The sequence below is a fragment of the Rhinolophus sinicus genome, linkage group LG06 (genome assembly GCF_036562045.2).
Source record: "Rhinolophus sinicus isolate RSC01 linkage group LG06, ASM3656204v1, whole genome shotgun sequence".
NCBI lineage: Eukaryota > Metazoa > Chordata > Mammalia > Chiroptera > Rhinolophidae > Rhinolophus > Rhinolophus sinicus.
The window spans coordinates 112,386,978-112,397,479 of NC_133756.1; the positions used below are offsets into that span (position 1 = coordinate 112,386,978).

At 37.4% G+C, this 10,502-nt stretch overlaps 1 non-coding gene across 1 annotated transcript; it reads right to left on the reverse strand.

Annotated features, from left to right (window-relative positions):
* Window positions 1–9,032: 9,032 nt before the first annotated feature.
* On the reverse strand, window positions 9,033–9,157 carry LOC141572576 (small Cajal body-specific RNA 15). Its single transcript, XR_012497900.1, has one exon.
* Between the last annotated feature and the right edge of the window lie 1,345 nt (window positions 9,158–10,502).

Here is a 10,502-nt window from a genome sequence, read left to right on the forward strand (position 1 = left end):
TAATAAAACTTTGGCTGAGGAAATCACTTTTAGAGTCTCTGATTGTGACATGCTTACAAATTTTTATGTGACCTTGTCAAGCTCTGACAGTTCATTTCCCATAAAATCAGGAGATAAGCAGATTACTTTTTTTTGGCTAATTATTTCTTCACTAGGAAATAATTACACATAGGCCAAATGTGATTCAACTATCAAATGGAGTACATTTTCTGGAGATGCAACATTACTGTTCTCTTAGCTAATTGATGGCGCTGTTTGTTGGCATTTCTATAAATTGAGTGAGTTTTGGAATATGCTACTTTTTTCTCTATCATTAAATTGCCCAGTAGCATGGGACTATGAAGCTTCTTGGCATTATTTCTTCTAGATGGTTTAGGGGTAAGGGTCTAGGGTTCTGTTGGCTGCTTCAATGTCATCAGCAAGTACTCTCATTTACTAGAGTCTGTATAGCTGGTATCTTTTATGACATTAGCTGAATGTGACACTTAAATATATGAGTGACACCATATTAATTGAATCATGTAGTTTTACCATCAACACACACTCTTAACATAAGATGTGTAAGTGGCTTCTAAATGAAGTTATTCGGAAACATTAAAATGAACAAATAGTATTCTAAGTCTTTTTATTTATTTAGTTGCAAGAAACAGAAACAGTAAAATACTACTACCAGGTAAATGAAAATTTCTTATAAACTGTACTGGTGTCTGGGTCCCAAGATGGGAACTTCTAAATAGCTGGGCCCCATAGAACTGGAAATGGAAAGCTGCAACTAAGGCAAATTTCCCATCCCTATTTCTCCTGGGTGAATTTGTGGTCACTTTTCAGTGATATCTCTGCTTCTTCCTGTGCATCTGCTTTGCTCCCTCTTGTCATAGGCCAGTATTCTCTTCCTTTCTCACCATCCTGAATGTGAGAGCCTTTTCACCCACTTTCCATACCAGCCCGTGAGCATAGCATGGCCTGCCCACTTTCGTTCCTCTTTGTAAGTGATACTGGCTTCAGTGTCTCTGGTCTAAATTCTCAACATCATTATCTGACTGACATAGCTAATCTTTCTGATTCATGTCTCAGAAGTCTCTGCTCTCCCCAGCCAATAGTTGTCTGGTAGTGGATCAATCCACTCCGGGTCTAATGCACTACAATAAGAGAGGTGGCATTGTGTGGGTTGATGTTTACACAGTAGGAGTTATGAGTGGGACTTGCAGTGATAGACATATTTTGTATAAGTAGAGTCAATAGTAAATACAATTAAGCCAGACCCATTCCAAAATGTAGTGCGATATATTCTGTTATCTTTCAGTAAGATAGAAGAAGGAAAGGAACTAATACGCACAACTTTTGACAGGTAAGAAGTCACCTTGAAGCAACGGCGGCCTCCTACTATACAGTCAGTCTAGCTCTCTCAGAGATCATGGGACAGAAAGGTTCATAGACCAAATTAAGGTGATTTAATTCCATAGCTTATCAAATCAATTTAAAAGGGAAAGAGATGCAAAGGGAAACAGATCTTGTTAATATACATGTCCTCAGGCTAAGATGCAAGTGAGATGTATGGACAACACTTTCCAACATATGTTATGTTGTATATTTTGTCTCTGTCTCTCTCTTTGTTGCTTCAACCTTCCTTTCTGTTGTTATGTATACAAGGACCAGCATTGAGATTTGAACAAATTGGCCCAATAAACAGAAGGTACCTGTGTTCAAATACATAATGTCTTTCATAGAGATGCAGATACAAGTACATGGCAAAATCTGTAGCTTACAAGTTAGCCTGATGAGCTGTATGGATTTTGTTTGTGTTTCTTGGGCAGGGGATACCCGAGGCCATCATGGGCTTATACTGAGTAGCTGATGTTTTGATGACATTCTTGTCAGCCCAGAAGTGGCGTAATCATACCATATGAATTTCTTGTTATCCATTTCTATTTATTAGTAGTACTCATGTTTATTCTCTCCTACATTCTACTTATCTTATTCACCTGTAACGTATCTTATGGTTTACATACTTATTACTGTTGATATTTAACATGCTTTTGAATTCTGCCTATATTTTACAAACAACTTGCTTACTTCCTCTCTACACTTAACACTTCTAAAGAGTTTTGTCCATCACATTTATTTGTCTTGTCTTCTAGAGCAGAATAAAATATTCTCAAGAATTAAATCACAGATTAGACCTTCTATGGCCCATGAACTGAGAAAAAAACCTTCCATATGTGTTATCTCATTTAACATCCTCAAAAGTTCTTAAAGGTGGATACTACTATTAAATAGGATGTTGAACCTAAGTGAAATTATGTAACTTGTCCAAAAATCATACCAGCAGGAAGAGACAGTGATGGAATTAGCATGATTTCTGTTCTTCATGCTGTTGACTTACTGAGAGCTAAGAGGGTCCTGACAGATGGTGGATACGTTTCTAACATGGCCCTTGTATTACAATGAAAGCATCTGTTTACAAACCTGTCTTCACATTCTCCTGTGAGGTCCTAAATGACAGAGATTGTGCCTTATTCATCTCAGTATCTGCAATGCGGGGCACAGTAGTTCACACAGAATACATCTTCTTTTTTTTTTTTTAAGAATACATCTTAATAGATGTAAATATCTCCTATTCAAAAATTGCAAGATGTTGCTTGCCATATTATTTCTTTCTTCTCCCCTACCTCATTTCCTTCCTTTCTTTCTGCCAAGGAATCTTACAATTTGTTAGATGATCTTGATATTCTGCCAGGGATGTATTTAAATAACTTCCTTTTTATCTTATCTTTTTCTCTCCCCCAGCTCATCATCTCTGTTTGAGGCTGTGTTACAACTGTTAAACATTTGTAGGAGAGAGAGAGAGAGAGAGAGAGAGAGAGAGAGAGAGAGAGAGAGAGAGAGAGAGAGAGAGAGACAGAGAGAGAGAGAGACAGAGAGACAGAGAGAACTCTAAAAAGTTGTTCAATTCAAAGGTATGATGACCTCTCACTTCAGTAACACAAGGAGTGGAAAGTAGTTTTACTTAATGAGGCAGAACATCTGAGCTGCAAATCTAGAAAAGATATCAAAGGAAGTTGTTCACATAATTGTCAGCCTCTTGGTTTTTACTGCACAGGCCTTCCTAGTTCCTGAGACGTAAAAATGTGTCATTTAAAAGGAGTTACATACATTTCTCTGGTTTAACATGTTTTAATGAGTGTCAGATATTGTAAAATGTTGTGGAGCCTGCAAATCTTATGCCCCCAGTGTTGAGAACTAGCTACATGGAGCCAGAGGGTAGCATAGAATTATAAAAATGTGGGTCAGCCACCATCTAGCAGAGAGTAATTTTCTGTAGTTTATATTCTTCAAAAGATAAAATGGCAAAATTAGTTTGGGGATGAAAATGTTAGTAGCAGACATTGAAAGACATGATTTCATGCTTCATTTTGTCTGGTGAGCAGACTGAGAATAGGAAAGGTACATGGCATGTTCAGATTCCCACTGTAGTGTCACAGGACTCTTTCCCACCCCTTTGTTATTCATCCATTAGTTCATTCAATCAACAAAAGCTTACTGAATATTATTGCATGTCAGGCATGATGAACAAGACTAAGTCCCAACCCATCCCTCAAGTCACCTAATATATCTCAAATGCCACAATGTTTCCACCCAGTTCATATTGCCTTCCTCTGATTTCCACCCAGAGCATATTGTCACAATGCTCTGATTGTGCCTCTTTGTAGATCATCTCCCTTCTTATTTGCTCTAGTTCTTCCACCTTCCTTCTCCATTCTCTTCTTTTTCCCTGCTTGCCTCTTTCCTTCCTTTTCCCCCTGGAATATTTATTAAGTAACTTTTGTGTTCAGGACACTGGAACAGACACTGGGAAGACAGTGGAGACTAAGAGTTTTTGCTTTTATGAGACTCATAGTATAATTGGAGACAGGCTTGTGAAGCCAAACGTCACATTACAATGTGATAAAACTCTGTTTTATGTTTAATTATACATATCTCCCCAATCTAGCCCATGGTAACACCTCAATATATATTTTTTTAAAAGAATAAATCTTTAAAAGCAGAATTGGTTTCAAGTCATCTTTGTATTTTGCAGAGGTCCTTGAATTTATTGGATATGCAGTAAATGTTTCCTGAATTAAAATTGAGAGAAACAAAATGCTGTGCAAATCAAGTGACACTAGGTCATGCCTTGCTATCTTTAGTTTCTTGTTGCCTCCTTTTTGGAGCTTTTTTCTTTTCCTGTGTCATGATGAAAAATAACTTTTATCATCTACTTATTATGTGCCAAATAGATGGTGCCAAGTGAAGCAGATACTATTATTCACATTTTACAGATGAAGGAATTGAGGCACAGAGAGATAAAGAAATCTGATAAAAAATCACAACATATAAAGTTGAAGCTTGGATTTGGTTCTATAATGTGAGGCCTTGTTTATGATTCTGCATAGCACAGTGTGGCAAATACAGAATAGGTTTAGAGTCAAGTAACCTTGACTATTTTGTATGAACTTCAGTAAATTAATTAATCCCTCTGAGTTTTAGTTTGCTGGAAAATTAGGTAGTGATATTTACTTTAAATTAGTGCCTTGAAGATGAAATGAAATAAATACCCAGCACAAGGTCTACCACTGAAGAAATGCTGACACTCTTGTACTTATTTCTCTTCAGAGACCCAGTATTCTTTTTTATTTTATTTTATTAGTTTCAGGTGCACAAGACAAAGCAAAACTTAGACGTTTATCATTTATATCCCTCACACTGTGTGAACCCCCCTCCCCCCCATCCACTATCCCTCTGTACGTTCCCCAAATTAATTTTCAAACCCCCATGACCATCTTGTGGTTACCGACTATTTTTCAAAACCTCTCACCTTCCCCTTATCCCCACCCCCCCCGCCCCTCTAGCAACCCTCTGTTTTTCCTCCATGTTTCCAAAACTGTCTCTGATTAGTTCATTCACTTATTCTTTTCTTTAGATTCCGCATATAAGTGAGATCATATGGTATTTGTCTTTCTCTTTCTGACTTATTTCACTTAACATAATGTTCTCTAGGTCCATCCATGTTGTTGCAAATGGTAAGATTTCTTTCTTCTTTATGGCTGCGTAATACTCCATTGTATAAATGTACCACAGTTTCTTAATCCAGTCATCTACTGATGGGCATTTCGGTTGTTTCCAGGTTTTGGCTATTGTGTATAGTGCTGCAATAAACATAGGAGTGCATAAAGATTTTTGAATTGGAGTTTTGGATTTCTCTGGATAGATAACTAGGAGAGGTGCTGGATCATAAGGTAGTTCCATTTTCAGGTTTTTGAGATACCTCCAAACTGTTTTTCATAGTGGCTGCACCAATCTGCATTCCCACCAACAGTGCACCAGCGTTCCCTTTTCTCCACATCCACGCCAGCACTTGTTTGTTGATTTATTGATGATAGCCATCTTGACTGAGGTGAGGTGGTATCTCATTGTGGTTTTTATTTTCATTTCTCTGATGGTTAGTGAGGTTGAACATTTCTTCATATGTCTGTTTGCCATCTGTATGTCCTTTTTAGAAAAATGCAGAGACCCAGTATTCTTAAGAATGGGACCTACTAAGTTCTGTTTCCTGGGGAATCAATATTTTATATAGGGTGGACATGCTTTGTTCTTTTTATAGGACTTAGTGGGAGGTGGGTAATTTGGTGGTGGGGTCAGCACAGGGGCTTTGCATCTCTAAAATTGATAGTCATATTCCAGAATTAGAAAGGGCCCACTGTGGTCATCTCATGTAAGAATTTTTAACAGATCTTCATATCAGAACATGGAAGTATCTGTAACAATTATACACAGTGTCTCCTCAGCAATTTTTCTGTGTCCTTAAAATTTTTTGAGAAAGGTTGAGAGAATAGCAGATGATCCCAGCCCTAGCGTCCCTCTCTCCAGTAACTGAATGGCTCTTGATGTCCCCTCTTTCCTTCCTATGACAGGCTCAGGAATCTCAGTGTGCTCATCTCCTCCAGCACACACACAACACCTACTGTGTTGCTTTGGTCTCTTCTTGTTTTAGTGCTTTCCTTTGGGTTTGCCTCTGAAGGGAAACCCACGGGCCATTCTGGCTTTAAGGTGTTGCTGACAATCATGCAATGCAAATAATTTTAAACAACGAATATAAGCAAAGGGACAAGTTTCAGAACCTTGGACAGTTCTCAGAGTTTGCCTCCTTCCTGACACAAAAACTAGAAGACATACTCTTTTATTGTAAGTAATGGAGACTGCCAAATTTCTTCCATCTCTCAGATCCTACCCTTTAATGACACCAGTTTGAATTATGGAAGGAAGATAAGGATTGATGTTTTCCTCATTTCTAGAAGGTAATATGATTTAGACCAAGGAATTACATTAAAAAAAAAAAAATTTGTTTAATGTTTGTTTTTGGCAGTCTGGTCAAACTTATAGACCAGTTCTCAGAATCGTTTTTTTTTTTTGTTTGTTTTTTTTTATGCATACAATGAAGTACACAAAATTATACTGAAATAAAAGAATCAAAATATTACCATGATTCACACCTTTCAGTATGTTAACTAATAAACAATTTTAGACAGAGTCCACTGGAAAGCATGCCATATCTTGGCTACCAGTGTGAGAACATACAACTTCATCATTAAGGGTTAAATGACTACTCGGGACAGAGTTGTATTATAACTTGGGCCAATATCTGTAGAGTAGAAGATTGTGATTAGGTATGATTCAGGGTGAGTCAAAATACTACTGTAATTTCAAATTAGTGATGTGTATAAGAGATATATTTACCAGAACAGAAATGTTAAATGAAAATATCTGTCATGTCTCTTAGAGACAACATCATAGGTACTGCTAATACTGCTTGCTGTGCATTCTTACATTTATAGCTTAAGGCAATGCTAAATTTCAGTTAGAAATAAGTGAAAATAATATGCAGTATATCTTTACATCTAAGTTCATGGACCCTAGAAATCTCTTTATAGTCCCATTGGTGGTCTGTGGGATCCAAATGAAGACCTTCTCCTAGGTCTTCCTGTCAGCTGTCGTCTCTCCCTGTCCTCTCTAGTGGGCCACCATGACCTGTCCTCTGGGCCTTCCTCATGGTCACATAGTTTTATCTAAATATCTTAGAATGTCACTAATTTCAGGATAAACTGACAGCATGTATAAAAATAATGGAGCTTGAACATTCAATTTGATGGTTTGAGGCTGCAAAACAGTGATGAAATTTTTGCTTTCCTACCCTTGCTATTTCTTGCCTTAAAAACAAAAACAAAACAAAACAAAAAAAACCCACAAAAAACCACACACACTTATTAGTAGGAGAACGAAGGGGTGGGGAAAGGAAAATAGCAATCGCAGATGGAGCATAAGGACCACACAGCTCATGGTAGCTTTCCAGATGAGCATGAATATGCAGATTTTAGGCATATGATAATCAGAAGACCTGGAGGTCCTTTCCCCAATCTCCTTATATTCCGATGCTATTTCCAAAACACATTCTGGTGATCCTAATTAGATTTTTCTCCTATATGTGTTAGGATTTCAATGATAATAGTACGTGTATCAATTTACAAGTAGAACAAAACACCACCTCATCTCATGGATCATCTTATCTCTGTCAATTCAGCGATGACAAGGCATGTTTTTTAGCCTCAATATTCAGTGTCGTGTGTTCTCTCTGAAGTTATGTTCATTAGAACACCTCCATACCTCTGGGTCTCTAAATGAATGCATCTTGGATGGTGAAAACTGCTGCCTTCCTCAATGAACACGGACAAAATAGTGCATCTCTAAATTGCCACACAGATTATTTTAGTAGATTGTATTCGTAAGAGCGTGGTGTCCTGAACAAAAGGGATAATAATTCTTTGCAGCACACAGAGTCATCTGTCTGTAGTAAGATGGCTGAATTCTGTTTCATGGTGCACCGCGGTGTCTGTAGGCTTTGGCCTCTGCTTCCTTTTTGGTTTTTCTCACATACACTCTGAGATTGAGCCCCTCAGTCTGAAGATCTCCGGACACAGCAGGCCATTTTCATGCCTCTGTGCTCCTGCACATGTTGTCTCCATTGGCTAGAATTCACTCACCTTGCTGTCTGCTGGTGAACTCAAGATTTTGCTCAGATTGCTCAAATAAAACTCCTCCAGAAATATTTTGTTAAAATCTCTGGGAAAAGGTAAGCACATTCTTCCATACGCCCTAACACTATTGTGTTTAATGTTTATGTATTGATGACATAATTTGTGATTTTAGCACATGTTTATTGAAGATTTGCTCAGTCATGGGCTCAATCCCTAGGCATAGATAATTAAGACAGTTGTGTCCCTGTCTTTCCAAAGCTTACAGCTCTGTAAACATTCCACATCTCTGTGTCTTCTTATTTACCAGTTTCTTGCCATCAACTCAAATAAGGAGCACAGTTCCCTTTTTCTTTTACTTTTGACATTCAATATTATTTTATATTAATTTCAGGTGTACAGAATAGCTGTTAGACATTTATATAATTTATGAAGTGATCTCCCTGACTATTACCCACTTGGCACTATACATAGTTATTACCATATTATTGATTATTTTCCCTATGCTTTATTTCACATCCCCATGACTATTTTGTAAGGACCAATTTGTACTTCTTAATCCCTTCACCTTTTCCACCCAGTCTCCCAACACCTTTTTCATCTATCACCCCAATAGAACTAGTACCCATCTGACACTATACATAGTTATTACAATATTATTGACTATGTCTTATGCTGTACCCTACATCCCTGTGACTACTGTGTAACAACAAATTTGTACTTCTTAATTCCTTCCCCTTTTTACCCACCCCCATCTGCCCTCCCATCTGGCAACCATCAAAATGTTCCTATATCTATGAGTTTGTTTCTGTTTCATTTGTTTATTTATTTTGTTCTTTTGATTTCACTTATAAGTGAAATCATATGACATTTATATTTTGCTCTCTGACTTCCTACACTCAGCACAATACTCTCTAGGTCCATCCATGTTGTCACAGGTGGCAAGATTTCATTCTTTTTTTTTCTTTCTGTTGGTAGATAAGTAGGTCTTGAATTTGTTTTTCAAACAAGACCTGTTCTATCTACCTTTTCATTTAGGAGGCTAAACGCCGAGTCAGCTTGACTTCAAGGACTCTTTTGTTCGTCTCCAGAGATTTCATTCTTTTTTACTGCTGAGTAATATTTCATTGTATATATGTATCATCTCTTCTTTATCCATTCACCCATTCAGGGACACCCAGGTTGCCTTCACATCTTGGCTACTGTAAATAGTGCTGCAATGAACATATGGATGAACATGACACTTTGAAGTAGTGTTTGAGGTTCCTTCAGATAAATACCCAGAAGTGGGATTATTCGGTCATTTTTGTCTCTTTTTATAGTCTTTATTTTAAAGTCTATTTTGTCTGGTATAAGTATTGCCACACAGTTTTTATGTTTGTTTGTCTCCATTTTCATGAAATATATTTTTCCATCCCTTTACTATCCATCTCTGTTTGTTTTTCAATCTGAAGTCAGTCTTTTATAGGCAGCATATGTAGAGGTTTTGTTTTCTTATCCAGTCAGCCACCCTATCTTTTTATTGGAGTATTTACACCATTGCCATTTTATTGTTCATATTTTTGATTTTCTTGGGGTGGGGCTTAAAGAAGTCCCTCTAAGATTCCTTGTAATACTGGTTTAGTGGTAATGAGCTTCTTCTTGTCTGGGAAGATCTTTATCTGTCCTTTGATTTTAAATGATACCTTTGCTGGGTAAAGTAATCTTGGTTGTAGCTCCTTGCTTTTCATCCATTGAATATTTTGTGCCAACCCCTTCTGGCCTGCAAAGTTTCTGTTGAGAAATCAGCTGACAGTCTTATGGGAGCTCCCTTGTAGGTACTGTGTTTCCCCGAAAATAAGACCTAGCCGGACAATCATCTCTAATGCATTTTTTTGGAGCAAAAATTAATATAAGTCCCGGTCTTATTTTACTGTAAGTCCCGGTCTTATTTTGCTATAATGTAAGACCCCGGTCTTATTTCATTATAAAATAATAAGACCAGGGTCTTATATTAATTTTTGCTCCAAAAGGTGCATTAGAGCTGATTGTCCAGCTAGGTCTTATTTTTGGGGAACCACAGTAACTAACTGCTTTTCTCTTGCTGATTTTGAGGTTCTCTCTTTGTCTTTAACTTTTGGCATTTTAATTATGATGTCTCTTGGTGTTGGCCACTTTGGGGTCATCTCGTTTGGGACTCTCTGTACTTCCTGGGCTTGTATATCTATTTTCTTTACAGGTTAGGAAAGTTTTCAGTCATTATTTCTTCAAATAGGTTTTCAATTACTTGCTCTCTCTCTTCTCCTTCTGTTATGCTTATGATGTGAATGTTGGTATGCTTGATGTTGTCCCAGAGGCCCCTTCAATTGTCCTCATTTTTTTGGATTCTTTTTCTTGCTCTTCTGATTGGGTGTTTTCTGCTGTCTTATCTTTTAAATTGCTCATTTAATCCTCTGC